General features: G+C 43.6%; 1 protein-coding gene and 1 pseudogene across 2 annotated transcripts in view; one reads left to right on the forward strand and one right to left on the reverse strand.

Moving 5' to 3' along the window:
- Window positions 1–27,410, reverse strand: part of SEMA5B (semaphorin 5B) — a 546,394-nt gene that overhangs the window by 283,635 nt on the left and 235,349 nt on the right. The gene's annotated exons all lie outside the window — the stretch shown is intronic.
- LOC132589991 (serine/threonine-protein phosphatase 2A catalytic subunit alpha isoform-like) lies at window positions 5,383–7,895 on the forward strand (annotated as a pseudogene).

Below are 27,410 nucleotides of genomic sequence, written 5' to 3' on the forward strand. Positions count from 1 at the left end.
TGATATCAAGAGAAGATTTGCTAATGCCATTATATAATTGTCAATGGTTCTTTTATGTGCAATTACTTTAAAAAGTTTAAAATAGATAGATCTTGTGGTTTTGAACCATCTATGATGGAATTTTAAATTGAATCATATAAAAATGACAAACACATTATTGCAAAAATGTTGAAATTTGAGACAGAGGAAAAACAACTAAAAGATTGTATGGTAAAATGGGCTAAAGTTTTTGGGTATAACATATAGTTGAAGCCATGGCAAAATATGTGGTCAAAAGGTCTTAAAATTTCCATTAAGTACTAATTTAAAAGAGAACTTTTATAAAATGATGTACAGATGGTATATGTCTCCATAAAAATTAACTAAAATGTATTAAAATGTTCCAGATTCGTTTTGGAAATGGTGAACGAGAAGAAGGGACATTTTATCATTTATTGTTGATATGTACTAACGCTATAAAGTTTTGCATACAAATATACTCTGCTATCCAGAACATTTTAAAGACTAATGTACAATTGAAACAAGAAGCCTTTTTGTTGGGATTAATGGACGGTCAATTAGAAAGAACACATGGAGATTTATTTTTGTATATGACAACAGTGGCAAGACTAGCATATGCTCAGAAATGGAAATCTTCAGTAATACCTACAATAGAAGATTGCAATGTGAAGACAATGGAGTTAACGGAGATGGCTAAACTTACTTTGAAATTATATAAAAGGGAGGGTTTTTGCCTCTATAGATCTATAGAGAGAATGAATAGAGAATTAAGATGTACCAGTTGTAGATGTAAATCAAAATATATTCTTCCTTTTCTTTGTTTCCCCCCCTGTATCTTTTTCTTTCTTTTTTTACTTATGATCGTTCTGTATATTTTTTTATTTTATTTTTTGTATTCTCATGGAAAGTTTAATAAAACATTTAAACCAAAAAGAGAAAGTAAGTGATGCTCTTCTTCATGAATAAAGATTACAGAAAACAGAGTTGCCCATCCAAAAAGACAGGGCTGACGCAAGCCTATCTAGGCCAAGATCCTAATACCCAGCAATAAGATCTGCACAAATTCTGCAATCACATTTCAGTCTAGGGAATGACTGGTTGCAAGCATGGATGCAATCAGATCCACCCACCAAAGAGAGGTCTGCGGGATTTGATTTGCCACATAAAGCAAGGAAGATGGCTAATAGAATGCAAACAAGTTTTGGCAGTTGTGTAATTCTGTTGTTTAAATGGGGCAAAATACCAGGACTCAAGTGCAATTGTGATGCAGCCCACCAAACTATTTCCCGTCTCTCACAGGAATGCTAGCATCATGCATTCCAGAGTGATGTGACAAAGTTTTCTAAACTCTCCCCAGCTGCGATAGAGTGGACTGAAAATATAGATATTAGTATTTAAAGGAATTGCCCAATTGGTCTGCATACCTATTGATCAACATGGTTACATATTTTATATTATTATATGCTTCCTGTGTGTAACTCTGCAATATGATAAGCAAATAAATACTATGAACAAGAGAGAGATGTGAAGTGTCAGTCTAGAATTTTATTCTCCCCTGTACATTGTTTTAGCTGCAACACCTCCCCCTCTAAAAGTCATCCTCACAACAATCCTCTGAAGAAGGTTAAGCTGTAACTTTCACAAGGTCATCTGAAAAAGCTTTACAGTGAGAAAGAACTTGCACCTGGGTTTTTCCAAGTGTAGTCAGGGCCACAGCAAGGATTCCGAAGGCCGGGGGGCATTTAATTTTTTTCAGAGGGCACTCACGCCCCCCGGCACCCCACACAACCTTTCCTCTCCTCACTCCCCCCATCCTCACTCCCTGCCACTCTCGCCACCACCCTCCCTTCCCTGGCACTAAGATAGCGAGCGGGGCCAGGGGTTAGAAGCAGCCCCCAGCCTCCCGCACGAGTTAAAGGGACCACTGCTCAGCTGATCGACAAGTCCTTTAACGCACCAGAGGCTGCTTCTGTCCTTGGCCCTGCACACTATTTTAGTGGCAAGGAAGGGAGGACGGTGATGAGAGCAGGAGGGAGAGCCACTCTCTCTGCCGACCTCCCTTCCCTGCCACTAATATAGCACAGAAGCAGCCCCCAGATGATCTGCGGGTCCTTTATCTGGGGCTGGGGGCTACTTTTTCCCCCAACCCCACGCAATTTTAAGGGCAGGGAGGGTGGCGGTGAAAGCAGCAGGGAGAGCTACTCTCTCCGGGTGCCACCATCCCTTCCTGCCACTAAAACAGAGCACGGGGCCAGGGGCAAAAGCAACCCCAGCTCCCCAGCTGATTCGCGGGCCCTTTAACCGAGGCTGGGAGCTGCTTCTGCGGGAAGGGAGGGCGGTGACGAGAGTGGCAGGGAGAGTCATTCTCGCCAACGGCCTTCCTTTCCCGCCACTAAAATAGCACACGGGTGGGGGGCAAAAGCAGTCCCCAGCACCCAGCATGAGTTAAAGGGCCCGCCTATCACCTGATTGGCGGGCCCTTTAATTCAGGCAGGAGGCCCCGGCTGCTTCTGGTGCTGGCCCCGTGAGCAACCTCTCCACCACGCAAATCACTCGTGGGGCTGCTGGCAGCTCCCGCCGACATGGCTGAGGCCCTGGGGGCTCCTTGGGCCCCCAGAGTCAGGGGGCCTTGGCCAGAAGTCAGAGGCTGTTCCCCCACAGGCCCCCTCGTAGCTCTGGGCCAGAGTGTAGTCCAACATTCTAACTACTACCCCTCACATTGTCTTCCTATAATATTGCACAAAATTCAACAGCTGCTTGGTTGTTTAAACTGGGCTCTGTCTTCCCACTCAATTTTCAACTGAATGCTTGCTAAGCAAGATAGATGATTACTTCAAAGTAAGTGTTGGGAGAGGGATAGGTACACACTTCTCCAAGTTGGAACCAAGTTTTGTTCTTTTAATACTTAGCTTTTTAAATGTTGTTTCTAGCTTGTGGGACTGGCTACCCTTTGAACCAAAAGCTTTGCCAAGGTATAAAAGGACTGAAAGGAATTTGTGTCCTAGCTTGCAGGGTCACAAGCAATGTCCTATGTGAATGATTAATAGCCTAGGCTTCTTCCAACTCTAGGTTGGTCCCAACAGCAGCTGAGCCATTCAGCCTGTGTCAGTGACTTTGTCATGTAGCTTCAGGCTGCTATAATCCTCACGTTTCAGTCGTTCATCATAAAGAATCTGTAAAACACATGTCATGAATGGTCACCAGAAGAAAAAGCATGATTACACTGTCCAGGGAAAACAGCAAGGAAGGAAATGAAACTGAAATTAAATGCATTTACCGTGACAGAAGAGAAAGTAGAAGAGATAAATGAAAGCTGGCGAGTTGGTCTGTTATAAGCAGCTAACAGTACCATCCTAAACAGAGTTACACAGTTATAAGTCCACTGAAGTCCAAGGGCTTAGAAGGTTGTCCAAGCCCTGTCTGCACATATGCTACATGCACTAATAAATCCTTAGTTCTGGATGTGCCAAAAGCTACACTAGCAAAAGGTCGTCAAAATTACACAAAGCAGAACTGCAGCAGTATTACCCCACAACACTGCAGCAGAGAAGAACTGATGCACACAGAAAACATTTTGGCGTTAGATAAATTACAAGTTTATTTGTATGTTCTTGCAATAAACCACAAAATGATTGGGAGGTTAATTAAAATCCTTTACAAAATCAATGCATCACTTACCAAACAACAATCATGAATTATTTACAATGCATGACTTGAACTATAATGTCTCTTGTTATTAACTTTATTTAAACATTAGACCTTCTTGCGCGCAGACTACTCGGGGAAACGAATATGCCCGAAGGTGATGCTAAAACAGGCAAGCTTTGCATGAGCAAATAAATGGCTGCATATCGTTACGGCAATTTTCTTTTTCAATTTTAAAAACAATAGATGTTTAAATATAAAATAGTGATTCTGTTTTATACTTTTCTTTGATTTTTTTTCCCCTTGGAAATACCTAGTTTTAATTATCTGAGGCACAAAAAACACCTTTTTATTCCTACCAATCTTTAACAAAAATACAAAATAGAAACCTGGTTTTAGATGTTAGATGCTCAGAACTGCACTATTTTAAGTATGCAAAAATTATATGAAATGATGTTTAGCCATTTCAGGATGTTTAGACTCTGCAGTCTGATTACTATGAACAAGTAATGTGCACTATATAAATGTAGAGGGCCGGGAGAAAGTGGGTCTGGGCCTCTCCCTCACGCATGCGCGTGCTACTTGAAAGATAGATAGATAGATAGACAGACAGATAGATAGATAAATTTATTGTCATTGTTCTCAAAAAAGAAAATGAGAGCAACGAAATGAGGTGCTCTTCCACAAACATACCAACGCATCAACACCCAAAAAAAGGACATATACATAGGCCATTTAAATGCATCTAAAAACAAATAACCATTCATGATCCTGCATTTAGCCTAACCACGGCACTTGGATAGAAGCTGCCCTTAAATCTATTTGTCTTAGCCTTCAACACTCTATATCGCCTGCCTGACGGTAAGATCTCAAATAGCAAGTGGCCCGGATGTGAAGGGTCCCTTAAGATCATTTGTATCTTCCTTTTACATCCCATATTATACAGATCCACCAATGAGGGGAGAGAACATCCACAAATCTTCTGTGCTCTTACCATCACTCTTTGGAGCACCCTTCTCTCTGCTTCCGTGCAGCTCCCAAACCACACGCAGAGGCAATAAGATAAAATGTTCTCAATGGAACTACGATAAAAGGCAACCAGCAGACTCCCTGACAGTTGTTGTGATCTTAAGAGTCTTAAATAGTATAGTCGTTGCTGGGCCTTTTTCTCTAGAGCTAAAGTATTTGCCCCCCATGTTAGATCCTGTTTCATAGTAATTCCCAAAAACTTCCATTCTGTCACCTGTTCTACCATAACACCATCAATAAACAACGGCTGAATGTCCAGACTACTCTTCCTATAATCCACTATAATTTCCTTCGTCTTATTTACATTAAAAATAAAATTATTTACTTTACTCCAGAGGGACAGCTGATGAACTTCCCTCCTATACGCAGACTCATCATTCTCAGAGATGAGCCCCACTAACATTGTATCATCTGCATACTTAATGATTTTGTTACTCAGACTACTAGAAACACAATCAGACGTGTAAATAGTGAAAAGAAATGGACTCAAGACACATCCCTGAGGAGTGCCAGTATTTAAAAGGGCCGTTGCACCAAGAGACCGTTGGCCTGCCCCTCCCCCCCGCCCATCTTGTGTGCCCCCCTTATCTTTCTTCTCCTGCCCCCCACCCCCTTTTGCTGGGCCGGAGCCTGCCGCTGCCCTGGCCACACTGCCCCGTGCTTCCTCCCTTCAGAACTGAGCACCTGGTGAAAAGCTGGCTGGCCAGCATGGAGGACAAGATCTTCACCAAGGAGCTGGACCAATGAGCAAGAGTCAAGTGCGGAACCTCTGCAAGAAGGCTAAAGAGATACTTACGAAAGAATCAAATGTACAGGAAGTATGTTGTCCTGTTACAGTTTGTGGGGATGTCCACGGTCAGTTCCACAACCTTATGGAGCTCTTTAGAATTGGTGGGAAGTCACCGGACACAAATTATCTTTTCATGGACGATTACGTCGACATAGGATACTACTCTGTAGAAACTGTTAGTGTTTTCGCATTAGCGTTTACCCCAGGGTGGCATCCCATTTACCTCCAGATCTTTTGCTTGATTTCGCACATGTTGCTCCGCGGTCACAGCTTCAGCACTTTCACCGCGCAGTATCTGGATGCTCATGTTAGCGGAGTTTCCTAAAACCTGCGGATCCACTCCGCGGAGTTTGTTGTGGGAAACTCATCCCATTCTGCATCGACTGCTTTGGGGGCGGCACCCTCCTCTGCCTTTCAGTCCTCCCACTCCATCCCCCTGGGACGTGCAATGCAATGCAAATCACGTACGCTGCTGGCCTGGCCAAATCATCAGCCATATAACCTAGTAGTGTGTGTTCGTGGTGCTTCCGAAACGTGCCCGCCCGGCCATTTTCCCCCCTTCATTTTAGTTCCTTGTGTAATAGCGATATTTCACAGCTACGAAATTCCAAAATTTCAAGGAATCAATGAGGTGCCATACAGCATACACAACACATGCGTGATGCATTCCGTTAGATCGAAGTCTGAGGGCAGCATCCACAGCTTTTGGGGAATCCTGCTTACTACTACTTTGATTGATACGCATCCTTCAGATCACACATAAGTTGATGGCAGTGGTCAGAAGCAAGCGTGCATCATTGCCGGTTAGGTGCTGCCTGCTGTTTTTTTCCGGCTACTTCTATTTGATCGCGTTACTGCGATATTTCGCAACTACGGAATTTCGTCATATCCTTAATGCAGTGTTATCATACATCAGGGTTGATCCCTGTGGACATAAATGTTGGGGGAGGAATCTCGCGAGAATTGCGACTTCTGTACAAGGATCTCCTTGCATGTGCATTAATGAGTTGGCGTCCGGCGTACAGGCACAAAAGCAAAACCTCCACTATGGAATAAAGACACACCAGTCTCGTTAACCAGATTCTCCATTGCGAATGCTTCTGTCAATACATAAAGGGCTGTGGAGGATGCTACAGCCGCAGCCAATACTTAAGCATAAGCGGCACACGTGATGCGGTTTGCCCGTGAAAAAAAGGGGGAGGAACAGCGGTGACTTGTTACATTGTTACGCAGTAACGCAACCAGCCATGCACTTAAAAAAATGATCGACAGGGCCTCGAAGTCAAGTTGATGCTAGTGCGAAAACGATTTGACGCAGGCTGCATGGAAACCGACTGCGCAAAAGAGACCATCGTGCGAAAATGGGGGAAATGGTCCGGACAGAATTCCTCTGCGGAATAACGGTAGCAAACGCTAAGTGCGAAAACGCCCTGTGACTTTTCTTGTGGCATTAAAGGTATGCTACCCTGAACGTATTACAATACTGAGAGGCAACCACGAAAGCAGACAGATTACACAAGTATATGGCTTCTACGACGAATGTCTATGAAAATGCAGAAATGCCAATGTTTGATTATCTTCCTCTTACAGCTCTAGTAGATGGAGAGATATTCTGTCTCCATGGAGGTCTTTCTCCAACTATAGATACACTTGATCATCTGCAGGAAGTTCCACATGAGGGCCTGATATGTAATCTCTTGTGGTCGGATCCAGACGATCGTGGTGGTTGGGGTATATCTTTACGTGGTGCTGGTGCTGGCCAAGATATTTCTGAAACATTTAACCACACCAGTGGGCTCACGTTGGTGTCTCGTGCTCATCAGCTCGTAATGGAGGGTTACAACTGGTGCCACGATCGGAATGTGGTCACCATTTTCAGTGCACCTAACTACTGTTACTGTTGTGGGAACCAGGCTGCAATCATGGAACTAGATGACACTTTAAAATATTCCTTCCTTCAATTTGATCCAGCACCTCACCGTGGAGAGCCTCACGTTACTCGACATACCCCAGATTACTTCCTATAATCATCTCTTCTTCAACCTGGCCTTGATCAGAAGAAAATACGTGGCATTTGGGAGGGAGGGGGGAGGAGCAGCCGTGTCTGTGATTCAGTTGGGGTCTGTTTCAGCATAAAAGCCTCTTCATGGACTAAACTGTGCCAGAATGATGTTGATGAGCTTTGAGCACAATTTACAAAGACTGACTTCAACACACTAACCAATCCTAGAACAGCCAGTTTTGCCTGCTGTATTCTGTAGTCATTGTTCTTCTTCTGGATGGCTCAGAGAGAGAAAGAGAGAGAAAGGTAACTAACACCCATCTCCCTATCATGCTTATGTGTAAATTTTAGTTGTAGTGTTTAAACTGGCATGTCATTAACATTTTGAAGTTTAAGGAAAATGCACAAACCAATTTGCCTCTTAACTCTTATTGCCCTCTATATTATTGACATGCTGATGACCCGGCCTCTAGTCAGGTGACGGTCCTGGTGTCATCCATGGCAACACTAGGACTCTCTCAGTTTGTTGCAGCCCCCACCCACCAGGCCGGTCACATGCTAGACCTGGTCTTTGAGGCCGAGGTTATGGTGGACGATATAACCACTGAAGTGGTGCCATGGTCAGACCACCTCGCCCTTAGGGCTCGTATAGATATGCCACCCCAAACCTGCTTAGGCGACGAGCCTATTATGGCTCGCCCGTGGAGCCAGATGGACCCGGAACGGTTCCAATTGGCCCTGCAGGATCCCTGGCCCTCTGGCGATTCCCTCAATGGCCTGGTTGAGATATGGAACGCTCAACTATCTAGGGCCATTGACGAGATTGCACCTCGACACCCTCTACGGCCTCGGAGTAGGCTGGCTCCGTGGTACACCCCGGAGCTGCGTCAGCTGAAACAAGGTCTTAGACGGCTAGAGAGGCAATGGCGACGCACCCGTGACGAAGTGACTAGAACATCTTATAGGGCGTTTATGAGGTCCTATGAGATGGCAATCAAGGCCGCAAAGAAAACATACTTTGCGACCAAGATTGCATCTGCAAACTCGCGCCCGGCACAATTGTTTAGGATAATTCGGAACTTTACTACATTGCCACAAGGCAAGCCAAATGTTAAGGAATTGGAAATAGGCTGTGAGGCTTTTGCGAAATTTTTTGCAGACAAGGTCCAATCACTCCGCCATGACTGCCCGGCCATATTAGATACAGAGAGCGAACTCGAGGCTCCGTGCGTGTTTTCTAATTCGATCCTGGACTGCTTTGACCCGCTCAGCTTGGAGGAGGTTGACAGAATCCTTGCAACTGCACGCCCTACTACATGCGATCTGGACCCATGCTCCTCCTGGTTAATTAAGGCCTGCCGGGAGGAGCTAAGATGTCCTATACGGGACATCATAAATAGATCTGTTTTGGAGGGCCATTTTCCAACGCCCCTGAAGGAGGCAATGGTCCTCCCTCTCTTGAAAAAGGCTACATCGGATCCGGCCGAATTGGCTCATTACTGGCCGGTCTCAAATTTGCCCTTTTGGGGCAAAATTATCGAGAGGGCTGTGGCGTTGCAGTTGCAGAGCTTTCTGGATGACACTTCCACCTTGGATCCATATCAGTCCGGCTTCCGTCCGGGCCACAGGGTGGAGACGGTGCTGGTCGCCCTCATGGATGACCTCCGGCGACATCTGGATCGAGGCGGATCGGCAGTATTGCTGTTGCTAGACCTATCGGCTGCGTTCGATGTGGTCGATCATTGACTGCTGACCCGCCGCCTCGCCGACGCAGGGATTCAGGGGCTTGCCTTACAGTGGCTCTCCTCCTTCCTTGAAGGTCGGGGACAAAGGGTGGCGGTTGGAGGAGAGATGACCCGGAGACGCCTACTTAGCTGTGGGGTGCCTCAGGGGGCAGTTCTCTCCCCAATGTTGTTTAATATCTTTATGCGCCCCCTTGCCCAGATTGCCCAGAGACATGGGCTGGGTTGCCATCAGTACGCTGATGACACTCAGCTCTATCTATTGATGGGTGGCCGGACCGCCGACACCCCTATAAATTTGGACCGGGTGTTGCAGGCCGTGGCAGACTGGATCAGGCTGAGCAGGCTGAAGCTGAACCCAGCGAAGACAGAGGTCCTTTGTGTGGATCGCTGCGGGCTGGGGGGGGGGAGATCTCCCTACTGGCCTTTGACGATGCGTCACTGATACCAGTGCGCAGGGTCAGGAGCCTGGGAGTGCTACTGGAGCCCTCCCTGACAATGGAGGCACAGATAGCAGCCACTGCTAAATCTGCCTTCTTCCATCTTAGAAGGGCGAGACAGTTGGCCCCCTTCCTAGAACATAGCGACCTAGCAACAGTGATCCATGCAACGGTCACCTCAAGACTAGACTACTGTAATGTCCTCTACATGGGGCTGCCCCTGTGCCGAACTCGGAAGTTGCAGCTAGTGCAGAATGCAGCAGCCAGGCTGCTACTGGGACTACCTCGGTGGGAACATGTGCGGCATGGGCTGAAGGAACTGCACTGGCTTTCAATTATATTCCGAGTTCGCTACAAGGTGCTGGTCATTACCTTTAAAGCCCTATATGGCCGAGGACCTGCCTGCCTTAGGGACCGCCTCTCTCCGTATGTTCCCCAGAGAGCACTAAGATCTAGCTCCCAAAGCCTTTTAAGGATCTCTGGACCAAAGGAGGCCAAACTGAAAGTAATGAGGGAGCAGGACTTCTCCATAATGGCCCCCCACTGGTGGAATCAACTACCGGAGGAAGTGTGAGCCCTGCGGGACTTTAATAAGTTCCGCAGGGCTTGCAAAACCACCCTCTTTCTGCAAGCTTATAAGGAACCCTGAAAACGACATTCAGCCATCTATTGAATAGCACCTTAATTTACTGTAGTTTTAAATTTTTATGTAACTGTTTTTAAATGTATTTATTAATTGAGCCACTTGTGGGAAGGGCGGGATATAAATCCCGAATAAATAAATAATAATTGTATTTTAAAATTGTTTTATGTAAAATCATGGTGCATACCATGTCCTGTTAGCCGCCCTGAGCTTGCTTCAGCGGGGAGGGCGGGATACAAATAAAAAAATATTATTATTATTATTAAGTAACTTAACCGGAGGAAAAAAAAAATCCTCTGTGGAGTATGGTGTCATAAAAGCTTTTCACTCCATTTAAGATAGATGACTGTTCTGTGTTGATCCTATTTTTTTTCTCTATATTTCTCATGAAAGTGCTTGCATCTTCTTTGATGTATTTGAGCAGATAAACCTATATAAATGTATGTTGTATTGTAAAATTGGTGTGTAGCCATTTCTTTTTTGTCTGATGTATCATGCACACACGTACACTGGATAAGCATGGACTGTTCGTATGAAAGGTCATGTTAAAACTCACAATTGTGCTGCTGATCTAATGTAGTAAATATGAAACTGTAAGTTCTGTGGCATTGTATCAAGGAGCTACAGCTCATTTCTGGCCCAATTATAGAATAAATATTTCATCCATTTGCAGAGAGCTGCTCATTACTACACATTCATCAAAAGACCTTGCATAAGTCATAAGATCAGTTTCACCTCTAGCATATTCAGGTGAGGATATAAAGGCTGATTATCCTTTTATGCTGGGTTAATAAATGGGTTAATAAATATACTTTGAGCCTATCGCTGACTGAAAAGGGGGAAAATACAGAATGAAACTGTCTTTGGCATCCACGTTTAAAAGTAGTTCTGCTGTTTATAAATTGAGCATTTTTGATTACTGGGGCTTCACATTTCATGATTTCATCCACTTGATATACCAACAGATTTCCCACATATGCAGTGCAAAGTTGCGTTGCTAGTTTTTGATACCAGATGCCCATCTTCTCTTATGATACAAAGAAGAAGACGGCGACAACATTGGATTTATACCCCACCCTCCACTCCAAATCTCAGAGTCTTAGAGCGGTTCACAATCTCCTTTATCTTCCTCCCCAAAAACAGACACCCTGTGAAGTGCCTGAGGCTCAGAGGACTCTCACAGCAGCTGGCCTTTCAAGGACAACCTCTGCCAGAGCTATGGCTAACCCAAGGCCATGCCAGCAGGTGCAAGTGGAGAAGTGGGGAATCCCAGTTTTCCCAGATAAGAGTCTGCACTAGGGTTGCCAATCCCCAGGTGGGGGCAGGGGATTCCCCCGGTTTGGAGACCCTCCCCCCGCTTCCGGGTCATCAGAAAATGGGGGAAGGGGAGGGAAATGTCTGCTGGAAACTCTATTATTCCCTATGGAGATTTATTCCCATAGAAAATCATGGAGAATTGATCCGCGGGTATTTGGGGCTCGGGGGGGGTTGTTTTTGGGGGTAGAGGCACCAAATTTTCAGTACAGCATCTAGTGCCTCTCCTCAAAATACCCCCCAAGTTTCAAAAAGATTGGACCAGGGGGTCCAATTCTATGAGCCCCCCAAAAAGGTGCCCCTATCCTTCATTATTTCCTATGGAAGGAAGGAATTGAAAAGGTGTGCCGTCCCTTTAAATGTGATGGCCAGAACTCCCTTTGGAGTTCAATAATGCTTGTCACAGCCTTGATCTTGGCTCCACCCCTAATGTCTCCTGTCTCCACCCCCAAAGTCTCCTGGCTCCACCCCCAAAGTCCCCAGATATTTCTTGAATTGGACTTTGCAACCCTAGTCTGCACACTTAACCACTACACCAAACATACATGAAAAAAACACTTCGGATTGTTCGTTTTCAGGCTGAATAAGTGGATGTCTTACAGTGAAATCCTGAGCAGAGTCATACCCTTCTAAGTCCATTGAAATCAATGGGGCACAGAAGGGTGCAACTCTGCTTAGGTTTACACTGTGAGACACCTGTTAGTGATAAATAAATGTAAGCAATAATAATGTCTGCTTTTTGGAATCAGAGAATATGGAAACATCTGGCAGAAGAAAAATGTATAACCATAATATATGGGTTACAAGATTATCCAACACGATGCCTCTAGGATTTGAGTTACTTCAGAAACAAATGCACATCCTAGGGAAATTAGTTGAACGGTGCTTCTTGACAGCGTAACAATCTGAAAGGCCAACGGAGGCTTGTACTCCCATGGTGGCTTCTCAGAACTGACTGAAAAACAAGACTGTCAATAATATTCAGGGAACTGAGAAGAGGTTCTAAAGTGAACATTAGTCAAAATCTTGTCCCTGTCAATGCCAGGAAGCAAGACATGGAGATAAAAGAGCCAGCTCAGACGAGCAGCACTTTGTTGACCTTGAGAAGTAAAAACAAAATGCCTCTTCTGGTTGATTCTCTACTCAAAAGAAATAGCAAGTATTAAGTCTGCTGAGGGTATTCATTAATCAAGGGTAATCTAGCACATCTCTAGAACACTTTTTATTAGCACCAGTAAAACTAGATATATTTCAGAAAATGGAAAGCATGCCGATAACATGAAATAAGATGTGGCCTTTTTTCTTCTTAGTTAGGGAATCAAGCAAAATATGTTTAATGTTAGAACATAAGAACAGAAGAGAAGCCCTGTTGGATCAGACCAATGGCCCATCCAGTCCAACACTCTGTGTCACATAAGAACATAAGAGAAGCCATGTTGGATCAGGCCAATGGCCCATCCAGTCCAACACTTTGTGTCACATGAGAACATAAGAGAAGCCATGTTGGATCAGACCAATGGCCCATCCAGTTCAACACTCTGTGTCACATAAGAACGTAAGAGAAGCCATGTTGGATCAGGCCAATGGCCCATCCAGTCCAATACTCTGAGTCATATAAGAACATAAGAGAAGCCATGTTGGATCAGGCCAATGGCCCATCCAGTTCAACACTCTGTGTCACATAAGAACGTAAGAGAAGCCCTGTTGGATCAGGCCAATGGCCCATCCAGTCCAACACTCTGAGTCACATAAGAACATAAGAGAAGCCATGTTGGGTCAGGCCAGTGGCCCATCCAGTTCAACACTCTGTGTCACATAAGAACGTAAGAGAAGCCCTGTTGGATCAGGCCAATGGCCCATCCAGTCCAACACTCTGTCACATAAGAACATAAGAGAAGCCATGTTGGATCAGGCCAATGGCCCATCCAGTCCAACACTCTGTGTCACATAAGAACGTAAGAGAAGCCATGTTGGATCAGACCAATGGCCCATCCAGTCCAACACTCTGTGTCACATAAGAACAGAAGAGAAGCCATGTTGGATCACACCAATGGCCCATCCAGTCCAACACTCTGTGTCACACAGTGGCCAATACACACACACACACACACATATATATACACACTGTGGCTAATAGCCACTGATGAACCTCTGCTCCATATTTTATCTAACCCCCTATGATCTGAAAATAATTGGAACATTAGTCTTTCTTCATTCCCTACACATGAAATGCTTCACAAGGGCTCTATCACATTTTAAAAAGCCACATTTAAAAAGGCACATTTTAAATATGTCACAGTCATCACTCTGTTACGTCATCAACGAATTTAATCTTTAAATTCTTTTATATATAAACCCTGTTTCAGGGAATGGGCAGTATAAAAATTGAATACAATAATAAATATAAACAAGTGTCTCACGAGGAACCAGTGAGAGGAAGCAGAATTTGCCCCCCAACCTTTTAAGGTTTTTTTTTTTAAATTTTTTTTTTACTTTTATTTTATTTTATTGGATTTATATCCCACCCTCCCCGCCGAAGCAGCTCAGGGCGGCTCACAACAGTAAAAGTGTTTACAGGTTAAACATTAACTAATTAAAATCTTACAATAAAACAATTAAAACATTTTAAAAACAGTTTGGTGCTAATAATAAAAAAAAAAGTTATTTTTTCTGCATAGCCCAGCAGGACTGCAAATCTGGAGATTACCTGGAATTACAATTGATCTCTAGACTATGGAGATCGATACCCCTGGAGAAAATGGCTACTTTTTTCTTTTCTTTTTTTAACCATTTGGAATGCTTTATTGAGTTAAGAAGTGCGATACAGATATAACAAACGAAAACCATGAGTATGCATCAAATATCAAAACATGACGCCATGTAACATTACAGAGTGCAGTTACGAAAGTAATTGACAGGACATCAATATAGCGTGGTATGAGGCATTGGGGATTCTATTATCAGCATAAACTTTATCAATGAAGGGTCGCCATTTTTCTATAAAATTCGAGGAAGCAGTTTGTTGGGAACGATGAGGGCCTAAGTCATAAGTGAGCTTATCCAGTGCAAAATAATCCCACAATTTTAACCACCAAGTTTGTCGTGAGGGGGGAGAGTGTTGTTTCCAAACTAGAGCTATTGCAAATTTAGCAGCCACAAACATGAGCGAGATCAATTCCTCTGCAGATTCGGGGATATTTGAGTTATCTAGAAGATTTAAAAGGGCAAATTCGGGGAAAATGGCTACTTTGAAGAGTGGACAAGATTGCATTATACCTTGTTGGTGACCCTCTCCTCACCAAACCCACACTCCCCAGTCTCCAGGAATTTCCCAACCCAGCTGCTGATTCCTACTTTCGCCACTTCATAATTCAATGTTCAAGTAGAGTATTTGTTTAGAATACTTATATGCTACCTCTCCAAAGGCGTACTTGCAAATACATGCCAATCCTCTAGATTGAGGGCTGTGAGCAGTTTGATAACCCTTTTTTGTTGAAGTTGGATTGTCACTTGTTTCACTCCTCTTTCACAAAAGCATGCTTTAAGAATACATGGAATTTTTTTCTAGTTTTCACAGTGACATTTAAGGGAAGTAAGAATTTTGGGCTTTTTTTGACAGTTCCTTCCACATTCCGTTATCTAGCTATGAAAGGCAGCAGCAGAAGGTAGGGTTGCCAGATTGGTGTTGGAAAATATGTGGAGATTTTGGGGGTGGATTTGGAAAAGGGTGGAGTTTGGGGAGGGGAGGAGCTTCAGCATGGTGCAATGCCATTGAGCCCACCCTTCAAAGTCATTTTCTCCAGAGGAGCTGATCTCTGCCATCTGGAGATCAGTTGTAAAAGCGGGAGATCTCCAGGCCCCACCTGGAGGCTGGCAACCCTACATGAATGTGGGTCAGCATTTCACTTTCAGGGGGGAGCAGATCACAACTCTCCATCTCTTTTGCTTTAAACCAAGGCAGTGGCTTTGCTTAAATGGAACAAGAGTTGAAAACCTTACCTGGAAAATCACTAACCACATAAAGGTCACCTCAAGGTTGGATTACTGTAATGCCCTCTACATAGGGCTGCCCCTGTGCCGAACCCGGAAGTTGCAGCTAGTGCAGACCGCTGCCGCCCGGCTGTTATTAGGGCTCCCTAGATGGGAGCACATTCAGACTGGGCTTCGGGGACTGCACTGGCTGCCGATAATATACCGAGTTCGGTACAAGGTGCTGGTTATTACCTTAAAGCCCTATATGGCCTAGGACCTGCTTACCTTAGGGACCATCTCTCCCCATATGTTCCCCAGAGAGTGTTGAGATCGGGTTCTCAGAATCTCCTTGCAATCCCTGGGCCAACTAGGGATTGTAAGGGATTGAAGTCAACTAGGGACAGGGCTTTTTCGATTACAGCCCCTTGCTGGTGGAACCAATTGCCGGAGGAGGTGAGGGCCCTGCGGGACCTTGGGCAGTTCCGCAGGGCCTGTAAGACAGTCCTCTTCCGGTTGGCATACAACTGACCGACATCTGAACATCAGAATATCTGAATGTCGGAATATCTGAATACCTGAATTTTAAGAAGACTGTAACATAGCACACTGACAATTGTGTTTTATTTTACTGTGTAAATTATTAATGTATTTTAATTTTTGATTTATTGTTAGAATTTTATGTTGTGAGCCGCCCTGAGCCCGCTTCGGTAAGGAAGGGCGGGATATAAATTGAATAAAATAAATAAATAAATACATTTTCAGCGGATGGAGCTTCGCTGCTGGGTGTGGAGGGGGAATAGTTTAGCTAGCTCAGGGGCCAGATGGCTTGGCTTGGCTTTGAGTTCCTCTGTGTTGCAATTCAGTTTTTGTTTGTTTGCTACAAAAGGTGGGGAAAAAATCAGGATTTAATTCCTCTTTCACATTATAGCATTCTTGTTTAGTGGGATCTTGTTTAGCTGCCTACTTCCTTGGCGGTTTCCCTTCTCTTTTATTTCCATTTTATTACCTCCCCCACTTTGAATTGCAGTGGAGGATTTTTGATCTTGGGGATTTTCCCCTCCCCAGGCTTTTTTTGGGAGGGCTTCAACTTAGTTCTTTACTATTTTATCCCCCCTCACACACACACACTGGGCTGCTTTCTGCTTTGGGGTGATCTGTGTTTGTTTTGACTTTAGTGTGGGAGTGGGTAAAAGTCAGATCTAGATCATTTTAAATGGATCCTCATGAATTCACATGATTTTTACCACCCTCCGCTGGGTGAAGTCTCTATTGTGTAAGGCTCCTCCTCACCAGAGGCAGACCTAACTCATCTAGGCTCTGAGAACAAGCAGGATAGAGAGCTGCTGGAAGAGTGACTGTTTTTTCTTTGCCTTTCCTTAACTGCTGAGGAGATTTAGCTGAGTTTACTGTGTGGGAGGACATTGTTTGAGGGTGTGTAGCTGTGTATAGCTTGTGGGAGACTGGTTTCTGTAAGTGTGATTTCTGTTAGTCTCCATTGCCTGGGTGTAATTTGACTGACTGTAATTTGATTACTTGCTGGCTCTGCCCTCTGCTGGGTGAGGTTTCTATTATATAAGGCTCCTCCTCGCCAGAGGTTTCTTGCCCTGTGGCTCTTAGCCTGAGGGTCTAGCATGGGGGCCCTATAGGAAAGTGAGTAGCTATCCACAAGTAGTCTTGGGAGGCAGTTTGGCAATGGAGTTATCAGGGAAGTACAAGAAAAACAGAACTAATTCTGAAATGGATTGCAGCAGCATGGTTTATGAAGGAGCTGAGGCAGTGACATGCAAAGTCTGTGGCATGTTTGTATTCTTAGAGGGTAACAGCAATTACACTTGCACTGTTGGAGGAGAAGATACAGGGACTTGAGGCACACTTGTCCAGTTTATGAGGGAAGGTAAAGATTTCATGGATAGAACACATGAAGACCTCTTGAGAGAGCAACAGGAGGAGGAGGAAAAGGTACATTGGCAAAAGGAGGAGCATCCAACACAATAGGAGGGTGCATGGAAAAAAGGTACCGGGTAACCCACAGAATCAGGACAATCAGAAAACATTCAGAGCCTCTGTTGTTAAGAAATCAGTTCCCAGATCTCCCCATAGATATTGATTCTGGACCACAGGAACAAGAGCTACTTCCCCAGCTTCCATAAAGCTTGAAGGAAATTTTGCATTCCCTCATGGATGAGAGGACTCAAACTTCTGCTCCCCCATATAGGAGAAGGCGTGTGCTGGTAATTTGGGATTCCCCTATTCACAGGGGTAGAGCCCAAAGTGGGTCTACCAGGCTCATCATCTCGAGAGGTAGCCTGTTTACCAAATGCACAGATCCAGGATGTGACTGAAAGGGTAGGAAGACTCATCAAGCCCACAGATTATTATCTTGTCTCGCTCATCCATATGGGAGCAAATGATACTACCCGACAGCCCAGAATGTATTGAAATAGACTAAGTGGCTCTGGGTAAGAAGGTGAAAGACCTGGGAGCACAAGTTGCTTAGGAAGGTAAAAGAAGAATACTGCAAATAAATGAATGAAATAAATGACGACAGTGTCATCAGGAAAGGTTTGGATTTTTGGACCATGGATTACACTTTGGAGATAAAGCTCTTCTATTGGGAGATGGTTTGTACCTCACAAAGGTAGGGGAAATGTGTTTGGTGAGAACCTTGCAAATCTAATAAGGAGGGCTTTAAGCTAAATAATATGGGGGAGTGAGACAAAAATCCAGAGCCTTGTAAAATACGAAAAACTGGAGATAAGAACGTAGGGAGTGGCACATAGGCTACATAACATTAATGCACATGTAAGTACAGAAGTGAATACTTCAGAGAGCATAAAATATGGATTCTGATGTCTCTACACTAATGCATATAGTATGTGAAACAAGCAGGTGGAACTGGAAGTTCTAATAGGCAATACTATAACTTGGTTGGATGCAGGGCTTTTTTTGTAGAAAAAGCCCAGCAGGAACTCATTTGCGTATTTTATATGTTGTAAGCCGCCCTGAGCCACCTGGTGGGAAGGGTGGGATATAAATCTCAAATAAATAAATAAATAAATATTAGGCCACATTTGCGTATTAAGTACGGAGTCCTTTGTATTCTATGGGACCCTAAGAAGAAGAAGAATTGCAGATTTATACCCCAATCTTCTCCCTGAATCAGAGTGGCTTGCAGTCTCCTATGTCTTCTCCCCCCACAACAGACACCCTGTGAGGTGGGTGGGGCTCAGAGGCTTTCAAGGACAACTCCTGCGATAAGATAAGATAGAATGGCCCATAAGGGGGCATCATTTTTTAATTTTGCTCCCCCCTTCAATAAACATGTAGATCCGGTCCTGCCTTCTCTGCACCCAGTACATGGTGCTGCCACTTGGCTGAGGTCTCCTCCTTCATTTGGATCACAAAGAGGAAAGGCACTTTCTATTGCACTGAGCTGCAGGGGTGGGGGTACTGCAAAATCAAAATGAGGCAGAGTCCGGTGCACCCCCCCACACACACACCGGTTACAGGCCTGAATAAAGTCATCAAATAAAAGGTGACTCATATTTATTCATGCAGTTCACAGAAATGGCAACAAAAATGGTGCATATAATGTATGGATAATTGCTGATGTGTGCCTACACACATTTCCTTTACTGACCAATTCCATCAAATACAAAAATTAAAACCAGGAAGAGAAAGGCCATTTATTTATGTATGCTCGCAAATCTTAAAACCGTGACACACAATTTCAGCTACAGGGAAACCATTACTCCTAGTTATTGTATTAAATTTGGGATCAGAAGATAAGACTTAATAATAATGCAAATGCTTAGCATATCTTCCTAGAGAAAAGATTGGTGACCCAAGGCAGACAAGGGTCTCCATCCATCACCTATCAAAAGGGAGGCAGAAAAAGGCAAGAGCTAGCTTACTCCTGCTGATATTCTCAATGCTGGGCATGTTTTTGCTCAGTGTTTCCCAACTACTTCCTCCAGCTCACACATTTTTGTCTTAGATCAGGAAGAGCACAATAATTTATGCAGGAGCTCACAACTTTAATACCAGTAGCTCACGAAGTAGAATTTTTCCTCACAAGACTCTGCAGCTTAGAGGGAACATTGCTATCTATCTATCTATCTATCTATCTATCTATCTATCTATCTATCTATCTATCTATCTATCTATCTATCTATCTATCTATCTATCTGTCTGTCTGTCTGTCTGTCTGTCTGTCTGTCTGTCTGTCTGTCTGTCTGTCTGTCTGTCTGTCTGTCTGTCTGTCTTACATCTGCCCTACAGAATATAAGATATAGTGAAAGAAAGAGAATCAATGCAAGCGATGAGGATTTGCTGGGGGTGGGGATCTGAGAAAAAATATTCTTGCTATCGTTCACTGTGGCATATAAAGCAGGGAGGCCATGTCTAAGGTAATTGCTATCAATTATGCATTAAATATCACTTTATTTTGGAAAAATGCCAAAAGGGAGTGGATTTTTCAGAATGCAGCTCTTCGCATGGCATCACACATGTAAATAAAATAAGCCAAGCTAATTTTTGCCATTAATCACTACTTGGTTTTGAATAGCACGGAAACCTATTATAAATATAAACAGTCATAACATTTTCTTCATTGACTCTCCCCACACTAGAGTTGACAACCTACAGGTGGGACCTGGAGAGCTCCTGGAATTACAACTGGTCTCTAGACTACAGAGATCAGTTCCCTTGGAAGAAATGGAAGCTTCAGAAGGTAAATTCTATCACATTATACCCTACCGAGTGTCATGGGTGCTGGGGGCCCTGCAGAAGAAGCCGAGCCTGCAGAAGAAACTGTGCCCCTGCCACCTGCACCAGTGCCCCTGCCTCCTGCTGGAGAAGATCCAAGCCCCCCTGCCTCGCCCTCTCGGGTGGCTCGTGTGCGTGACCGCCTTCGTCAGGACCTCAGGGATTGGAGGAGGGTGGCACGCTCACGAGCAAGACGCTCCCTGAGCCCTGAGTTTTGAAAGGATTCTGGCCCTTCTAGGAGTGAGGGTGCTTGAGTCTCAGCAGGATCCTGGCTGCCCTCTGAGTCAGCAATTAGCCCAAATGGGCAACAGACAGCAGAGGGCTATATAGCTGTGGGCTTTGGGAGGAGGCTTTGTGGAAGCAACTAGTCACTTACCTGACATTCTAGCATCCACTCCGGCTTTTGACTTTGGCTTCTGGACCCCCTGACTTTGGCTTTGACTTCTGGACCCCCTGACTTCGGCTCCTGAACCTCTGACCTGCGATACCTGGACGGTGATTCGGTTTTGGCGGTTTGGACCCTCCTTGCTACCCAGCTACAGACCTTGGACTGACCCTGGACTTCGCCTGGCCTGGCCCCAGCCCGTGACATCGAGGTCCCACCCCTCCCCAAACCCCACTCTCCCCAGGCTCCAGCCCCAAATCTCCAGAAATTTCTCAACCTGCTGTCAGCAGCCTTATCCCACACATCCTTACATCCTTAAACTCCGATCTAGAACCTGCAGTCTCCCCCCACCTTTGCCGTTTTTCTCATCATCATTCCTCACCTTAGAATTGATAGGTTTTCTTGTGCTTACACACATACTGTGCTTACATTCAGGGTGGGCTGAAATGGTGAAAGACCAAAGGAAGATCATGCATGAGCCTTGCTCCGTACTCTACCATGCACTGCCTTAATGCCTTTATTTTTGTCAAGAAATCATCGCAGTATTTTGCGCCCTCCGATATCGCACAATCCTTACATGATAGAAGGGGTATGCACACATGCACGGTGGTTACAAAGTAAAATATATTCAAAATATGGGACTGGAATCAAACTTGTTGCACAGAGCAAAGGGCAGTTCAGAATGGCAGGGTTAACGCTGAGCTGCATTTCAATACCAATATTTTCAGTGCCCTTTAAACAGATTACAGAGCTCAAGAATTAGAAAGTCCAGAGCACCCTGAATCCTGGCCAGTGTTTAGGGGGAAAACCAGAAACATTCTGTGTCCAGCAACGCTGAGCTTTCACACCACAGTACCACCCCACATGACTGTACAACTAGTTGAACTTCAAATGGCCCAGTTTTATGCTCACTTATAACGTGCTTTGCTCAGTCAGTTCAAACGTAATTCACTGTTTAATACATGCCATGGGGATTTTGGTTTTAAAAGCAGCATTTCCCATCTAATCTTTTAATTGTGAAGTCTCCTGTAAAAAGCCCTTTTATTGGCCTCTGTGTGAATGTTAGGGATTAGGGTTTAACCCTTTTGAAATCACTTAGGAAACACTGAACAAAGTGTTTCGGAGCTGTGTATCACTGCTTAGATTCCCAAGCCCCCTTTTTAGGGAGACAATTGATGCACCTAGCCAATCAGCCTTACATGCATAAAGGTAACTTGGAGGTAAGATCTAAGCTCAGACCCACTGAGCACTGTCGTTTCCTTTCACTGACTGGATGAAGGTGTGAATGAAAAAGACAGAAATAACTACAGCATTTAAGTTTAACAGAAAAAGAGGGTCTTTTGCAAAAAAGCCACTTTTAACAAGGAACAGAATCTTAATCCCAAAAGTTGAACTAGGAAAGTTCAGAACACCCTTGACCTTGCCTGGTGTTCTAACAGAAATAAAGGCATTCTAAGGCAAACAGTTTTTTATTCAAGGGTACAGGAATTTATTCCTAATGTTACAGTCGAACGTGATGCGCATATGGCAGGTTTCATTTCTCATGCTACAGGAAACAGTAGGAAAAAAGAGTTGCACTTACCTGTAACTGTTGTTCATTGACATCTTCTGTGCATACACACATTGGGACTGTGCAGACCAGCCACAGACATTTTGTTTTCTAGCTTAAACTAAAAAAAAAGGGGGGGTTGACCCACCTTTTCCAGAATTGGTACATGCATGAGTTTTTGTGTTAATTACGTCACCAGCTCCAGAGGTGGGTGCCCCCTTTCCTTCCATTCGACATGAGCTCTCAGATACAGTTTGTTTATCTAAACTAATTATCATCACCATCCAACAAATGTATACCTGTGAAAGCTTACAGTGGGGCAGGAGGGAGGGAATGTGTGTCTGCACAGAAGATATCGATGAACAACAGTTACAGGTAAGTCCAACTCTGTTTTCAATGTCCATCTTGCTGCGCATCCCCACATTTAGCGAGCTTCTCATGTGAGCAGAAGGGGTGCATTTCTAGTTTGCAGCACCACTTTTCCAACATTTGCATCTTTTCTTGCTCACAGGTTCAGGGCATAGTGTCCTCTGCGGCCCATACTGCAGCTTTACATATATCAATGAGCGGGACCTGCCTGTGGAAGGCTGCCAAGGAAGCTTGTGACCCAGTAGAATGCACCTTTAGATCCAGCAGACAGGACTTTCCTGATGCCCTATAACACCAGCGGACAATTGCTACCACCCATCTGGCTATGGTCTGAACTGACAGCCCTTCGTAAGGCCACAATAGCAAACAAATAAAGATGTATCCCTTCTAAACAATTTTTTCTGACTCTTGGTATGGAAAAACTACCTTGGTGGATGTCTGTTTGGCATATATTTTCACACAAACCACAGCTGCACGTTCCATATCCATTTTTTTCTTTTTTTCTCTTCCCCACCCCCCCACAAATAGATTTTATTTTATTAAATCTAATCCAATACAAGGGGAACATAGGAAAAATAAATAACAAAAAATATAAATTTAACATACAAGAATCCAATTTAGATCACTGGATGCATATAACAATTTACAAAAACAATACATAATTTGCTAGGTATTAAGAATTATGAGAAAGCCTACAGTTCATTCTACTAGGCAAAAAGGAAATATTCCCAAAGAATTCCAAAACCGGGGCCCAAAGCAAATCATAATCTATAGCCAAATCAGTATCATTTTCAAAGAAAGGGCTATCCATTGTCTTACCCATTACATACTGGCCCCATTATTTATCATACCATATTTCAATCGTGGGGGTATGTGGGGGTTTTCCAATTTCCAATCGTCATACGAGCTATCGCCAACATTGCCGAGATTAAAGATTTCTGAAATTTACTCACCAAGTTATCAGGCCAGATATCAAATAAAAGCAGTTTAAAATCTACTGGAATGGTTAGATTGAATATAAATTTAATCTGCTCTACCACTTTATTCCAAAAGTTTGACACTGCTGGACATTCCCAGCACATATGATACGGGGATTAAGAGGAATGCGGACTGGTGGGTGCCCATACTGGCATACTTATTCACTCAAACTGACCAATCTGGGAAGATTCCCAAAGACTGGGGCATAGCCATCATCATCCCTCTGTATAAAAAGGGTAACAAGGAGGATCCCAATAATTACAGACCAATTAGTTTGCTTAGTATAGTGAGCAAACTTTACACAAGACATCTACTGTGGAAATTTAGAGACTAGCCAGAAAATGATTTTGGTCTGGCCGAGGAACAGGCAGGTTTCAGATAAGGCAGATCAGTAATAGATCGTTGCATGCTTTTAGACCATTTAATTGCTAGATATGCTTCCAATTCAACAGTATCTTTATATGTGGCCTTCCTAGATCTCAAGTCGGCCTTTGACTCTGTTTCCAGAACCATCTTATGGGATAAGCTAAGATCTACTAGTATAGACAGGCGGCTATTATTCCTTATTGAAGCCCTTTACAATCAAACATCTATTCGAGTGAAATGCACCCAACAAGGCCATTTGGCAGATTGCATTGGTACAACAAAAGGCATAAAACAAGGCTGTCTAGTAGCTCCCTTCCTGTTTAATTTTTATATTAACGATATGGTGACTTACATATGGTGCCCCAATTAATATCACCACAAAACACAAAAGGTTGGCAATTGTTCAATTTAAATTTTTGTGTTCAGTTTTTCAAATACCTCAGGGCATTCTGAACGCCTTGATTCGGATAGAAACTGGCATTCGGATAGAAACTGGGTTGATTTTTAACCCAGACACAAGACTAAATTGTTGTAAAATCTGATTGATAGCCTGTACCGACTTTATTGGGGAAGAGGTATATAATACAACATTAGCAGCAAAGAGCGCTATTTTATGGGTTTTAGAGTCTATTGAAACACTCTTAATATCTTGATTTCTTTGGATACATTCTACCAGGGATTCCATAGAGATAGCAAAACATCGATTCAGCAGTCGTCTAAGCCCAACCCTCGTACGAGAAAGGAAATTAATTTAATAAACAGAAGTCAGTTCTTCATCCAATTAATTTGACTACACAACAATTAACATGAACAAAGAAGGAGTCAAGTTTCACCTTTAAGACCGACCAATTTTTATTTAGAACGTTTATATCACAATTAACAGAGTTAATTAAGACTTACAACTACTCGGTATCAGAAAAGGCTTGGCAATATCTTGGGGTTTTTATTCCTCAGAATAGTTCAGAACTCTTTTTTTAATTTTCATAAACTTCAAACAGAAATAAAACTAATTTTAAACAGATGGAATGCTAAGCTGCATTCTTGGGCAGATAGAATTCATATTTTGGCCCTTCAACCATAGATTTGAAGAGCATGTTCTGAACTGCTATAAAATAGAATGCATACATAGGTAAATTTTCATGTGATAATGAAGAGTTTTACAAACTGTTAAGTTTACTTGTCTGCAATATAGAGGTGATTAAAGCCGTATTAAAATACTGTTCGGTACTGTGTTTAAAACTAGTTTAATAAAGGGCTAACTTTCCCTGTTTCTAAGTGAGGCACACTGCCGCTAGGCCAAAGAAGACACATATTTGCAAACAGTACTTTCTCCCAAAAGGTTTGTAAGACCTATCATGTTGTTACTAAGGAACTCAACAAATTCAGCTCTTCAGCATTTTATTCTCACAAGAGGCCAACAAAAGCTCAGGCATTGTGATGGACGAGAATAGTAAAAGGCTCCCCTCCAAATTGCCAACATCTGCATTCATGAAAACTAAGGATTTCTTTGCATTGTTTTCATTAAGCTTGCACTGGTTAATTGTCACTAAACTCACTTTGCTGCTAATACCATTGGATGCCCTTTCCTGGCATCCATCCATCCCTGATTCACTCAGACATACAATGGATGAAGAGCTAAACTAGGAAACCACTATCCAAGTGTCTATATACAGCAGCACAAACACATCTTGCAATATTCTAGCTCAGGGGTGGCCAAACTTGCTTAATGTAAGCGCCCCATAGAATAAATAATCCACATGTTTGAAAGCTGCAAGATATGAATGTCAGATGCTTGAGAGAAGGAAGGAAGGAAGGAAGGAAGGAAGGAAGGAAGGAAGGAAGGAAGGAAGGAAGGAAGGAAGGAAGGAAGGAAGGAAGGAAGGAAGGAAGGAAGGAAGGAAGGAAGGAAGGAAGGAAGGAAGATGGAAAGAAAGCAACATTAAATACATTCTCCAAGCCACCAGCTGGCTTGGCTTGGGGAAGTGATTTAAAGAGACAAATGCCTTCTCCAAGCTGTCTGATGGGGTGGGGTGGGGGGCTTCAAGACCCATATGATATGTGTGAAAGAGCCACACGCAGTTCCTGAGCCACAGTTTGGCCACCCCTCTTCTAGCTTCTCAGTACAAAAAATACAGTGAGAAATAGGGATGGAAACAAACCTCGTCACAAACCTAAGTTCAAGCCCAAAGTCACCTGGTTCATGAGCTGAGATCATGCAATCATATATGCAATGAACCTCCAACGACCCTCCATGCTTTTATGGAGGTTTGTGCGGCTCATGTTGGTGGTTTGTGTGCAAGTGAAATCCAAGTGGCGAGTTTGCCCACCTCTGGGTGAACTCAGTGCTTGGACTTCACACATGTAGAAACTGCCGGCATGAAATGAATCAGTTCTGCAAATGGGAAGGCTAGTGAAGGTTCGTGGTTCATGCAGTCCCAAAACCCATGAACCAAAACAAACTTCAGTTTTCCCAGTTCATACCCATCCCTAGTGAGAAAAATACATGTCTGAAAACAGTGTGTCCACTACCAAGGATCAAATTGAAAAACAAATCATCTTGAAGCAAACTGTAGAGGTCACTTTTTATTTGTGCATTTCCTATTATTAGGGGGGAATATTATTTATGAGATCACAGAACAAGATATGCAGCCAGAAACTATTGCATTTATTCTTTCTAAATCTGGAAAAAGAGATGCTGGAACTCTCATGAGGGAAATTAAGGAGAAATATACAGGTGCCCCTCATGCACTTCTAATTTTTTTTTTGCCAATTTTGTTTCCAAAAAGAGGTTTTGGAATTCCATTCTGCTCCATTCCCCCAGGAAAAAAGCCCTGCCTCTAAGGTAACCTATTCTAGTGTTTTGGCTGCCATCTGACACTAATATTAGACATTGTTCTTAATGTTACCTTATATTTATTGTTTTAAATGCTTTTATTATTCTTGCAGTTACTGTTGTTACCCACCCTGAGCCTGCTTGTGGGAGAGGGCGGGCTATAAATCAATTAAATTAAATTTAACTGCAATAAAATGCAGTGGGGTAATTTGACCCAGGAACTAGGTTATCTCCTTTTCCAGACAGGGTTACAGTTCCTTGGTTCATAGCTATACGATCAAGCTGGACCCAGGCAACCTACTGGACAAACAGGACAAGCAGTGACTGGGGGTGCCCTTCACCAGCTTTCACATGGCCTTTTACCCAGTCTTTCACCTGGCTGTTCCTGGGCAAGAAAGATCTTGTCACCGGTGTGCAAGCCCAGGTAACATCTAAATTAGGTTACGGCAATATGCTCTACATGGGGCTGCCGTTGAAGACTGACTGGAAGCTAAAATTAGTGTCAGCTCTGGGACAGTCTTCAACATAGCAGACTTCTTGCTTCTTAGCAAGAAAAGTTAACTTTATTGATAGATAGGTAACAGAA

The sequence above is a fragment of the Heteronotia binoei genome, chromosome 21, assembly GCF_032191835.1.
Source record: "Heteronotia binoei isolate CCM8104 ecotype False Entrance Well chromosome 21, APGP_CSIRO_Hbin_v1, whole genome shotgun sequence".
Classification (NCBI taxonomy): domain Eukaryota; kingdom Metazoa; phylum Chordata; class Lepidosauria; order Squamata; family Gekkonidae; genus Heteronotia; species Heteronotia binoei.